The 13,042-nt window shown below is 37.5% G+C and overlaps 1 pseudogene; it reads right to left on the bottom strand.

Annotated features, from left to right (window-relative positions):
- Positions 1-2,327: 2,327 nt before the first annotated feature.
- LOC123252714 lies at positions 2,328-3,607 on the bottom strand (annotated as a pseudogene).
- Between the last annotated feature and the right edge of the window lie 9,435 nt (positions 3,608-13,042).

Raw genomic sequence — 13,042 nt, 5'->3', positions numbered from 1 at the left:
ACTCAAATATACAAGGAGTTAAAGCAATTGTATAAAAAAATCAAGCCATTCCCCAATTGATAAATGGGCAAGAGACATGAATAGGCAATTTTCAGGTAAAGAAATCAAAAGTATCAATAAGCACATGAGAAAGTGTTCCAAATCTCTAATAATTAGAGAAATGCAAATCAAAACAACTCTGAGGTATCACCTCACACCTAGCAGATTGGCTAAAATGAAAGAAGGGGAGAGTAATGAATGTTGGAGGGGATGTGGCAAAATTGGGACATTAATGCATTGCTGGTGGAGCTGTGAACTGATCCAGCGATTCTGGCTGGCAATTTGGAATCATGCTCAAAAGGCTATAAAAGAATGCCTGCCCTTTGATCCAGCCATACCATTGCTGGGTTTGTACCCCAAAGAGATCATAGATAAACAGACTTGTACAAAAATATTTATAGCTGTGCTTTTTGTGGTGGCAACAAATTGGAAAAGGGAGGGTATGTCCTTCAATTGGGGAATGGCTGAACAAACTGTGGTATATGCGGGTGATGGAATACTATTGTGCTAAAAGGAATAATAAAATGGAGGAGTTCCAGGCGAACTGGAGAGACCTCCAGGAACTGATGCAGAGTGAAAGGAGCAGAGCCAGAAGAACATTGTACACAGAGACTGATATACTGTGGTAAAATTGAATGTAATGAACTTCTGTACCAGCAGCAATACAATGACCCAGGACAATTCAGAGGGATTTATGGTAAAGAACGCTGCCCACATGCAGAGGAAGGACTGCAGGAGAGGAAACATATAAGAAAAACAACTGCTTGAACGCATGGGTCGGGGTGGACATGGTTGAGGGTGTGGACTCAAACTACCACACCAATGCAACTACCAACAATTTGGAAATAGGTCTTGATTAAGGACACATGACAAAACTAGTGGAAAGTGCATCAGCCATGGGTGGGGGGAGTGCGGGTGGCAAAGGGGAAATTAGGAGCATGAATCATGTAACCATGTTAAAAATGAATATTAATAAATGTTTAAAAAATTACATAAAAAAGATACACATAAATCTATGAAAACAAGCTGAATGTTTTAGCTCCCCCCATACAAATTACCAAGATAATCCAAAAAAAGTCAATAATCAATACTGGAGGGCCTGTGGGGTGATAAACACACTAATACATTGTGAGCAGAACTGTGAAATGGTACTGTCATTTTTGAAAGTGATTTTGAATTCTTCAAATACAATAACTAAAATTCCCATACACTTTGAAGTATAGACTTACATTTTTAGGATTATACCCCAAGCAAGCCACTATTAAGAAGAAAGTCCCCATATACAAGAAAGTAGGTAGAACATTGATTCTGAAGATAGTAAAAATCGAATGCCCATAAACTGGAGAATGACAAAAAGAATTGTAGTTTTTGAATGCAATGAAATATTGTTGTGCTTTAAGAAATGCTCTATCAGTCTATCTGATAAATATAGAACACAATGATGAGAAGTGAGAAGGAAGTGACTTTAGAATTGCTATTAGGAAAATGTTTCTGAGGCAATACTGCTGTACAAATTCACAATGTATACTTTCCAAAGGCAGTGGATTGCACCTCTTTGTAGGTCTTTAAACTGTGGCTGGATTTCTTGCTGAGAATGTTAGCTAGAGACATCTTTGGAATATGGGATAGATTAGAAGGTCATTGAGGTCCCTTCCAATTCTCCAATTCTTTCATTCATTGATTCAAATTCTAATGATGCAAAATTATTTATTTATAATACCATAGAATTATATGAAGAAGATATAGAAGAGAAAACCTCATGAAGAATAACAAAACCTTAGGAATATTTATATGCAGACCAATCCATATAAATTAGGAACTTTTATGCCATTCTATAAAAAGCTTAGACTTCCTGAAATAATGTAAAAAAACCTGACTTACACTCAAGTCAATCAAATCAGTGAAGAAAAATGCACAAAGTTCTATGTGCCTACCACTCTGCAAAGTCATGTTTATGACTGCTTCTGTGAAGATATATAATTAACTCTAAGGTTTTCTTCGAAATTCTTCAAGAATATATGGTGGGCAAAGGTTGCCAACCCATAATAGAACAGGGAATTACCACATTGGTAGTTATACACATTTTATTCCCCATTTGACCACTCTTGCCAAGAGTGAAAGAACGGGGAGAATAATGACTGATTTTCTACTGATCTTTTTTAGCAAAATATTGAGATCAGTAACACAATGATGATGGCCCATCTCCTCAATTCACTCAATCATAGTCTGCCCAGATTCACCTGATGAATAAATATTCCTGACCCATAAAGGTTGATGTGTACAACAAATCATAATTTTCTCTGATATAGGAATTCTGTGAAAGTTTCTGTGAAAAAATGAACAGATCCATCCATTTCAAATGTCTCACCAACTGAGAGATAAAATGAAGAAACATCCAGAATACCCAAATGTCTAGAAATTATAGATTATAAAATCAGACATGGGAAAAAATAAGGAAAGATATTTGAAAGCCCAACACAGAATTTTAACAGAAAGATTTTTAAAATTAAAAGATGGAAATTTGTTGCATATGATCCAGGAAATATAAATGATATTTGAGTCCAAAAGAGTATGTATCTTGGAGATAATAGAGTAATAGACAAATACTTGAGTACTTTTCTCCTTAATTAAAAGAAGATGCCTACTGAAGTCTTTTTTGCCGCATGATTTTCTTAAAAGCATTGCTGATTCCTTATTCTTCAGACTATAAACCAGAGGATTCAACATGGGAATGACCATGGTGTAGAACACTGAAGACATTTTGTCTGTATCCATAGAATGGCTAGAGTTGATTTGTAAGTACATGAAGATTATTGTTCCATAAAATATGGATATAGCTCTGAGATGGGAAGCACAAGTAGAAAATGCTTTCTGGCAGCCCACAGCTGAACGCATCCTTAAAATCACAATGAAAATGGAAAAATAGGATTTCACAATGAAAAAAGAATTAAAAACTGCAACAAAACTAACAGCAAAGAAGACAATCAATTCATGAACATGTGTGACAAAGCAGCAGAGAACAAAAAGGTGGAATATCATAGAAAAAGTGATGGATTTCATTAGAATTACAACGGTAGAGGCTGAAGGTATTTCCTGTGTGAAGGGATGAACAAAGAAAACCAAAGATGTAGGATCCAATAACTAGATGGACACAAACACTAGATATCATGATGGTGGTATAATGGAGGGGCTTGCTCACAGCTACCTGATGATCATAGGCCATAGCAGCCAGGAAATAACTTTCAACAGTGGCAAAGAAAACAAAGAAGAACATTTATGTAGCACACTCACTATGGGAGTTGGCTTTGTCCCCTGGGAGGAATCCAGCTATCACTTTAGGAGTAATGGTGGAAGAATAGCCAAGATCAGTCAGAGAGAGGTTACTGAGGAAAAAGTACATGGGTGTCTGGAGACAGGGGTCCCACAATGTCAGGACTATCACGCCCAGGTTCCCCATCAGGGTGATGAGGTAGATGATGGTGAATATTATGAAGAGGGGGATCTGAAGCTCAGGGGCATCTGTTAATCCTACCAGGATGAATTCCTTCACTTTGAAATAATTCTCCATAAATACCTGTAGTAATTTGATTGATTCCCCTGGGAAAGAGAACAATAATCAGCAGCATAAAACATGGTAATTATAATTCCTTCATGAAAGTGATAGAATCATGTCTAATATAATATTATGCTACAAAATTATGTAACATAAAATTTGGGTTTTGTATAAGATTATACTAATATTGTAGCTGAAATTTTCAGCACACATCATGACATGCCCTATACTCATTTAGATCATTACTGAATAGTTCCTCAACCTCCTTAGCACCTGCAAAAATCCACCCCCCAGTCATTCCTCTATTCTGTTTTCTTCTGCTTAAACACATTCTCATTACCAATTATCTAAAATAATGCTCACGGTCTATAATAATTTTTGAAAATCATCAGTTTGAAAATACATCCTCTACATAATTAAAGTTTGGTATTGCTAAAGCCCAGACATTCTTTATCTGTCTGGTGCTCAGTGCTCTTAAATGGAACCCTACTTTTTCTGAGATATAACATGAATTCCAGTGTTTCACATTTAAAATCCTTCACCACTTCTCTCCATTGTACTTTCCTAGATTGATTTCACATCTTTCCCCTCTTGTGAGTCATATATGCCAGGCAGACAGAACTACATTCATATCTCCTTCCATGATCTTGCATTTCCCACTAATGAGCCTTCCTATAAACTGCTTTCCATTCCCTCTGAAGTTCAGTCTTTTCAATAGTTCCACTAAGAATCCCTGGCTCCCTGAAATGCCAACCCATACTCAGAATATTTCCTTTTCCTCTCATAGTTTCTGCCCAATATTAAAAGTTTACATTTTCTTGGTATATATTTTCCAGTGATTTATGCACATAAACAAGGTTTTCTATATGTAGGATATAAAATAATTGAAGGTGAAATACTTGTGTTCTCTGTGTGTGTGTGTGTGTGTGTGTGTGTGTGTGTGTGTGTGTGTGTTTGTATATGGTAGAGGGGATTCTCAAAGATTAGCAAAATGTCTGGAACATAGAAAAAATAATCCTTTTTTTAATTAATTGCATGAATAAAATTTAGTACAGAAGATCAAGAATTTCTCCATTAAGTCTTGAGTATTTGTTCATTTAAAACTGAGAGGAACCTTTTAGGTCATCTGCTCAATCCCTTCTTGTATAAGTGATTTGCCCAAAATCTACATAACTCAGCCAGGATTTGAACCATCATACTATGGTTGTGAATATTTACCCCTTTAAAGAAAACTGATTTGGGGAAAATATTAGAGTTCACAGTGAGGTGTACTAGTCCTGTCATTACCACTAACTTACTCTGGAACTTTAGGCAGGTCACCTCACCAACCTGTGTCTCCGTTACAATACCCACAGGATGAGGAATCAAGCTAAAATGGCCTTTTTTACAACCAAAATGTGCATTGTGATGTAGGCAATTACAGCACTTTAAAACATGGAGAAATCTGATAGATAGACTTTTACTACTAAGATAAAAATATGATTTATAATAACTGGAAAAGATTTTTAAATTTCAGAGTTTGCAGTTCTATATGGAGAGCTTTGAAATCCATTGGGGGGGGAACAAATGCTAGGTACTCGAAGCAATGGCAATTGATGATGTGTCAAGACTGTTTAATTTAGGGTGTAAGGCTTATATTGGAATTCCACTTCTGCTATTTTCTACATGTCTTACATTAATGAAGGCCCATTAGCATCTCAGAGGCTCATTTTCTTCATTTATAAAACTGGATCATCTCTTAGGTCTTTTTCCATTCAATCTTAAGATCTATGAGGGATATAACTGGCATAAAGGATAGAATGAAGGTTATGGAATCAGGAAGAATTGACTTCAAGCTCAAAGACATTTGTTCTCTGTATGAACCTCGACAAGTCACCTAATATCTTTCAGCCTCAGTTTCTTCATCTCTGAAGATGGCATTATCTGCCATCACAAGACTATCATGAGTATCAATGATGATGATGAACAGTGTTTTAAGAATCTTGAAGTGCTAAATAAATGCTAGTTAGCATTCTTATCTATCTGAATAGGTTAACATGAAACATTATGAAAATGGCAGTTCAGAATCTCTGACTTTAAACCGTGTATCTCCCCATACCTTGAACACAATGACATTATCTTTCTTACATGTGGCACACATATTATAGTACTGAATAAACCTGTCATTAGTATTCCAATATTTGATACCTACCTGGGTCCTTTAAGATGGTGACAAGACTCCAAGGAAAAGACTAAGTACCTTCACATAAGGATAAGTCTTCAACTAGAAACTTCATCCAAAGACAAGAGAATTTGTAGGAAGTCTTCTCAGTGTCTGGGGCTAAAATCTGAGAATGATCCAGGTAAAACTCTGATGTTCTTCATTGTTCTTGGATCTTGGTGAGAGTAAGATCGCCAGATGAACTAAGGCATGGAAAAAAAGGCATGGAAAAATTTTTTGATCTAATTAATACATGAATGATGACAACCAAAAAATAAAGTTTGTCCAGTGGACATTAGTCCAAATTAAGAGAAAAAGGACTTTCTGTACATTTTGGTCATAAACTTGTAGTAGATTTTTATAAAAAGGGGAATGTTGGTGCTCTTAGGGGACAAGTTACTCTGAGGACACCCACAGTGTTATGGGTGGTATGGTGCTTCAAAGGGATGGGCTTGATAAGTTGGCCTAAGATCCTTAGATGGTATATGGATCTAAGCTGAGTGAGAATTGGGATACCTGAATGGCCACCAAGGTGTGCTGACAACCACCAGGGCTTATGAATGTTTAGCTCAGCTAAGCACTTCGCCCCACAAACAGTGCCCAAGCCAAAATGATTGAGTGAGAAGCTGTATATTAATCCATACAGCTCCTCTGGTTACTTGGCTTTGGGTTGGGTTAATGAATAAAGGTTTGTAATAAGGATAATAATTGATAAGGTTGGATCAATGCAGTCAACTGTGATTTAAACCAATATTCCTTTCCCCTTAGAGGTATCTATTAAATTGTCCTTTAGAATGACACCAGTCTTCACTTAAATGGGTTCAAAGGTTTAATTCTAATTAACTCAAAGGGGTAGGATCCAGGATAAGGAAAGTGGTGTTGGGGATGGTATGTCCATCTTATAGGAGCTGGAGGAAACTAATCAATCACTAATCAAGAGGTTCTTCTCCCTCACAGGCCCTGGTCCGTCCTGGCCGTGGCCTTGACCAGGTAACTGAGGGTATGTAATGTTCTTCTTAATGATAGATGTTTGATGTATATCTCTCAGCCCAATTCAGCAACAGGTGAATTGATTAATTGAGTCAATAAGATACAGATGCTGGAGTTGCAGGTCTATAGGCCTACCCATCAATCACCAGAGCCCTTCTCAAAAATGAGACCCTCAAGGGATCAGCTCCTGGGTTTTTATAGTGGTGGTAGCAACTGTATTTTGCCCTTGGCTCATGCCATCTGGGTAAATTCTAAATTCTATAACTGATGGTCTGTCACTCAATTTGGTCTCCATCTTCTTCTCAGAGGTTGCCTATTACAGAACACAGCTTTTGATTTTGAAAATTTCAACTTACAAATTTTTCATTAATCATCTTTGTGGGTGAATTCTACACTATGCTAATCTAACTTATGCATTCTATCCCTCTATCTATAACCCGAAAATAATAAATTCCTATCTATGCTATGTCCTAAAGCTGTCTATGCTTACCTATGCTAAAGACAGGGATGGGAAAATTTTAACTGGGAAAGATTAGGGGTTTGGGGAGGGAATATTAATAATGATTCCTTTACCATTAAAGGATTATCATTTCCAAGTCACTTAATAGAATGGTTATTCATATCAAGGAGCAAGGTAAAGAGATATGTGAACAATTTCCTGTACTCTCCATTATGTCTCTTTCTACTGTGTAACATGGAAATAGCAGGGTGGAAATCCTGCAAGATACAGGGTCAAGCCTCACCCAGAATTCCAGGGGACCCCCATGGAAAAGTCTGGGTGAAGGGCAGTTTAAGGCACTTAGGGACAGTTGATTCCTGGGGGTTGAAGTGAGCAGGTCATTTTGTTTGCTGAGCCCAGTTCTGGATAGCTTTGGTAGCCTGTGGCAAAAGCCATTTAGGTTCTTCACTGTTCCTAGCTTGCTTAACTGAATTAGACCTTTCCTGCAATAGCATTTTGTTAGCATTTAGTTATTTTAGATATTAGAAGTGATAATTATAGGCAATTATAGGGCAAGCTAATTATAAAGTCTGCCACTCCCTCCTGGGGGGGAAGGGGCTGTTTTTATCTAACAGTTCAGGGCTTCCCAGATCTTATTCTAATCCTTAAAAAAGCCTTCCCTTCCTTCCCCTTCCTCTTTTTTCAGTAAAAATTCATCTTTGAGGTAGCTGTGCCTGGCTATTATTTTGGGGAATACTCATATCCTCCATAAAGCCTGTTTCCTTTCAGTTGCCAGCCCAACAAGTCAGATCCTCATTCTGTCCCTGATAGATACTAGACATCAAGCTTCTCCTATTATCCCTTAGTCAAACCTGTGGGGAATATAAGTTGAGAAAGTGAAAATCACTAGAGATTTGTTTTGCTGAGCCTTGCCAGAAGACATCAGTCCTGCCTCCATTTCCAACTGATTTCTAACTGCTTGTTGGGAGTGGGGGAGAAAGGAGCACTGAGCTGGATTGAGCCCCTCCCTTCTCACTCAAGCCTGTGTGTAGGGGATGAGTGAGTCCTACAGGTTTCTGGTTTCTGGCCAACACTTCAGCTTCCCAAATATCTCTGTTAACATCAACATAACAACTGTGAGGACAAATCTAAAGGTTCCTCAACAATATGAATAGAATTTTTCCAATCTTCAGAAAAAATCATGAAGTGAGGGTTGGAATGGTTCAAATTCCCTAAATTCCTATGAACTGCTTATTAGAGTCAGTTGTTTTAAAGCTACAGGAAAGATGCTTATAAGGTCAAGAAGGAAAGGAAAGATCCTGCTCTTATGCTACTTGGAGGCTAAATAGAATGTGGGCTTTGGAGAGTTTTTGCATTAGAAAAATATAAATGTATAAATAGATTTTTAAAAATATATTTCTTAATTAAGGAGATTATCCTAATAATGGCATTTGCCTCTAGAAATTTTAAAGGAGGTATTATTAATATCTTTATTCCAGAAGCTATAGATGAAAGGACTCAACATTGGGAGGACCATGAGGTAGAACACTGATACCACTTTCTCTATAGTCATGGAATGGCTTCAGCATTGGATGACAACTTCTTGAGAATGCTGTGAAAATAATTAACCCATATCTTTGCTGAAGCCCTCTATCAGAAGAGGAGAAGAAATTGGAGATGCCATGAGTTGTATCAAAACTCAACTTCATGATGATTAGTTACCCGGTGATGATCAAATGATGACAAAACTGAGAAGGGCAACTGATAGGTGTTTTTGCTTCTATGTATGTATTCCTGGTTGAAGCTGGAAAAAAAATCACAAAAAATTGCTGACTGAGTGCACTAGAAATCTAGCTAATATAACCATAACTGGATGGCCATCCTTATGCCTCCCTAATTATTTCACTATTTTCACCAAAGCAGGGCTTCCAGAACTTTTCCTCAAAGTATTCCACAAAACTCAAATGAATCACCTCAGCTCAGAATATGGCCTCATATCTTATTGAAAAAAACTTGAAATCATTCCTGAAAGGTACCTCTTCTACTTCATCTCACATTATCTGGCTGCCTTCTGCTATTATTTCTTTATTCCTTTCTTTCTTCATGAATGAATGTCCCTTTCCCTTGTGGATTTTAATATTTAATATCTCCAAAGTATAATATTTATAGAGATTTATTGGTATTTAACTAGAGAGCTAGAGAAGACAGAGAACATTCTCCACTTACTTCATGTGGAAGAGACAGCTAGGGCAACAAAGATTGGTCACCACTCAATTCACATGGAAGAGAGAGAAAGAGGGGCATTACCCAAAACTTATATACAATCAAGTAAAAGATGCATGTAAATAGAAAGGAAAAGGAACTGTGGGTAATACAGAAGGAATCCTGGGCAAAGCAATTCCATGGGGTGAATATTTTCCAACTATAAACCCTGTCAAAGTAAATCCCTCTGTGTACACACTTTCAAATTCCATCCTATCTTCTCTGAGTAGGAGGAAATAGCCCACATTAGCAAAGATTTCAAATTAAAATACACAAATAACCCATCCCTTAAGGGAAATGATCATATTCCTAGTGTGAAGCTGTGACAATTAGATTAAGTCTACACGACCCATCTTTAGATTTAATTACCAAAGTGAGAACATCTCCAATTTTGGGAGTGCTAGAGTGGGTGATGAATCAGAATCGACTGACTGCCCCCTAGGCAGTCCTAAGAGAAGTGTCTGTTGTGATTGGGAGACACAAACTACGAGGGAGGCACAAGAAGTGACGCATAAGTAACCCCTTTAAAAGGAGAAGGTCTTCTGCTGGAGAGAGGTCTTCTGGAGAAGAAGGCTGCTGGTGAAGGTCTTCTGCTGGAGTCTTCTAGCTTTCCTGGTTTGTGAAGGAGTGCTGGCTGGAATGCTGAGATCTTGGTGAGACTGCTTTCAATATCTTCTTTAGAAGTCCATGTGGTGAGTTTAAAGACTGAATCTTCCTGAACTTCTCTTAAGGAACTTCCCTTTATAAGATTAGGGAAACTGTAAGATATCAGGGATCAGTAGCACTGAAGTCTCCCTAATCCCAGGTCTTTGGAGAGACATACACACACACACACACACACACACACAAGCAGGCTGATCTCTTCTCTATCATCAGCTAGAGAAGCTGAAAGGGAAAGAAGAAAGTGTAGTTGCTACAGTGATAAAGGGACTTTACAGCTGGATCCTAATGCTAGGGAATTCTTACCAAGCCTAGCTATGCAGTAACAGTTGCATACAGATGTAGTACACTTTCAAACCTGTGCTTCATTCACTTCAGGGCCTCTGGCCCTCTGACTCTCAGCTGAGGGTTAATTAGATCTACCTGGAATAATTAGAGGATCGTAGTAATTTACCTACTGTGTTAGATTCTTATTTCCTTATTTCCCCCCTCTCTTCTCAATTGTAAATAAACTTCCATTAAAGTCAATTTTGACTTGAGGTTATTCCTTAATTGGGGAAATTTCCCCTGGTGACCACCTTTTAATATATTGAACCCCCCAACCCTCTTTTCCCCCTTACAAAGCCCAATAATCAGTTTGAGAGCAACACCTAAAGAGCAAATACAGTTCACCACATGGAAAAGGAGATGATCACCTTCAGAGGCATTCAGGAGTACCTAGCAACCTGTGCCTTGGCCTTTGAACAAGTCTTATTTCAGTTGAACTCTAATATTGTGACCCCTTACCTCCCATTGTCTGGTTAAAGTCAATAACCTATATGGAAAGGCCTCAAAGGTTTTCCCCTTTCTGAGGCCATGTAGTCCCAAGAAAGATACCTTCTTTTTTTTTTTTTTTTGAATTCTATATTTGAATTTTTTATCTCTTTCTTTTTCCAGGTTGTGAAATGTTTGACCATGGAAGTTTCAAAAGGTCAGGAGAGTGAGCTATAGGAACTCAAGTACTTGAAGATCATTCCAAATTTTGTAGTCAATTGAGTACTAATATTCTGAGGGACAAGGAACCACCTCTGAGAGTGACCTCCAGGAGTACATCTCAAGAGAAGATGAGAAGCAAAAATCCATCTCACAGTTCATCACAAAAACTGGACATGAACTTTGATGGGACCAATGATATGTAGGAACTGAGATGAATTGCAAGCCTGCTCTCCCAAGACACTGAGGTGGTACGGAGTGGATTTTGCCACTAAGGTACTTGGGAATATGCATACACATTTTTTTTCTTTTCTTTTTTTAGGAGCAAATATCCTTTTCTAATAGTTATTCAATGTCAAATGGAAACGAGGCATTTTTCACAGGCTCATAAAAAGATTTAAATGTTATAGTCTCATTCATAACTAATAGGTAATCTTTTTTTTTTTTTTTTTTTTAAACCCTTGTACTTCGGTGTATTGTCTCATAGGTGGAAGAGTGGCAAGGGTGGGCAATGGGGGTCAAGTGACCTGCCCAGGGTCACACAGCTGGGAAGTGGCTGAGGCCGGGCTTGAACCTAGGACCTCCCGTCTCTAGGCCTGACTCTCACTCCACTGAGCTACCCAGCTGCCCCACTAATAGGTAATCTTACAGCTTGATTTGCAGGACAGAAGCTTTGAATTAATAAAATATTTGAAGAAGAAAATAGTGTGTCCTAATAGTTGGTACAATAGGTCAAAAATTGGATGAATCCTTCTCCTAGATAAGAAAGGACCTAGCCAGAAAGGTAACAAAGATAAATGGACAAAGCACCATGGATAGATGGTTTTATTGATGAATAGCTTCACCTAAGCATAGTCCTGACAGCTAGTAAAGGACAGATACTCTTACCACCTTTGTTGCTCCATTTGTAATGGGCACTCAAGCTGGTTTAGATGCTGAAAATTTCATAATAAAATACTAAAACTTTCTATCATGCCATGAAGACTTTTTGCTAAAAAATACAGAATAAGGGCTCTGAAATGAAAAAGTTCATTTTATATATGAATATATATACTTAGGAATGGAATAAAATCTAGACAGATCACTTGAACAGTCAAGAAAAGGGAAAATCATAAAAAATTGAAATCAATAACAATGTTTGGTTTCTAGGCATTTTCTCTGGCTTTCACCCATCCCTGAAATAGTCTCTTTCTTCATCTCTCCCTGATGGCTTCTGGAAGTCCCAACTAAAATCTCATCTTCTACTGGAATGTTTTTCACACCTCTTTCATTTTAATGTCTTCATCTGCTAGCTATTTGTAAATTATCCTGTCTATGGCTTATTTGTATATATTTGTTTCTTTTCTCTACCATTACATGATGATGTCTTTAAGGTTACACTCTGTCTTTTGCTTCTATTTGTATCATCAGTGCTTAGCACAGTGACTAGAATAAGACAGGCACAAAATAAATTTTATTGGATAATTGATTGGCAAAGTGGAAACATGATTACCTAGAGAAAAACATCTCTGTGTAACAACAAAAAAAGATGAAATGAATGAGGAATCAAAGGTTTAATTTTCTGATAGCATCAATTTATTAAGCGATTCATAGCAATTGTTAACAAATTAGGACCAAGCAACTTCCTCACTCTGTAGCTTGACATTGAATACAGATTGAGAATGCATTAAAAACAATCAAATAAAGTCTAGTAATTAAAGGGAAACATTACATTATATAATTAGATTTCTAATTGGATGAAGGATTAGGGACTCTACAAGTTGGAAGAGAGAGAGTGAAGAGGTCCAGTTTCCTGAATTCAAAAAAAAAAGTCACCTTCTCCTCCCAAGCCTTTGTACACAATCAAAATAACATGGAATCAAAGACTGACTTATCAGTATGGGACCAGTTTTCAGATAAGATACATGGGTTGACTTGTGGGCTAAGA

Source organism: Gracilinanus agilis, chromosome 6 (assembly GCF_016433145.1).
Source record: "Gracilinanus agilis isolate LMUSP501 chromosome 6, AgileGrace, whole genome shotgun sequence".
NCBI lineage: Eukaryota > Metazoa > Chordata > Mammalia > Didelphimorphia > Didelphidae > Gracilinanus > Gracilinanus agilis.
The sequence above is the reverse complement of the archived record's forward strand: the minus strand, read 5'-3'. Positions and strand labels throughout refer to the sequence as shown.